Below are 739 nucleotides of genomic sequence, written 5' to 3' on the forward strand. Positions count from 1 at the left end.
AAAAAAAAAAAAAAAAAGAATGAGAGTAGAAAGAATGGAACAATTAAAACGATTATCTTAAGAACAAGAATAGAAACCATAAGCACCTAGATTATAACCCTCAGCCTTCCTCCATTTCTTTAAGCCTAATGAGGCAAAGTATCTGGGTAAAAACTATCAAGCCAATCAACTTCATGAAATTATTCTACTATATATATCGATGTTCCAAACATAATGATCAATACGGTATCATAAATGCTGTTGTTTCTGCCTTTACCTAATGTTTTTTCGATAGACTTGTCAGGATGGTGGAGACATTTAAGTACTGCAGTTATAGTTTTGACAATAGTTTCAGAAAGAAATCTATTACAGCTTTGATATGCACATAATATGAAACTGAGCTCCCCCGAAACAAAAGAGATGCAGACAAATTCAACTTTTTAAGAACAAAAGAGAAAAAAGTTGAAAAGACTCATGACAGGGAGGCAGATGGTTTCTGCCTTTTGCTGAACTAGAGTGCATGAGACAGTTAGCCTGATGGTGATGCTGGATAAAGCATTACAAAACATGAGGATGACTAAGGTTTTTCTTTTACTACTTTAATTTGCTTAACAGCACAACACTTGTGCTTGCAATAACTTCTTAAAAGCAGAAGTAGCGTTCCCTTTTATTACCTTTATAAAGCATTTGCCCCTTTGATACAAATGATTTTTACTGTGCTCTCTAACAGCTGAACTGGTGGCACAAACTTGAGATGGTA

This window comes from Octodon degus, unplaced genomic scaffold (genome assembly GCF_000260255.1).
Source record: "Octodon degus isolate 3935 unplaced genomic scaffold, OctDeg1.0 scaffold00005, whole genome shotgun sequence".
Classification (NCBI taxonomy): domain Eukaryota; kingdom Metazoa; phylum Chordata; class Mammalia; order Rodentia; family Octodontidae; genus Octodon; species Octodon degus.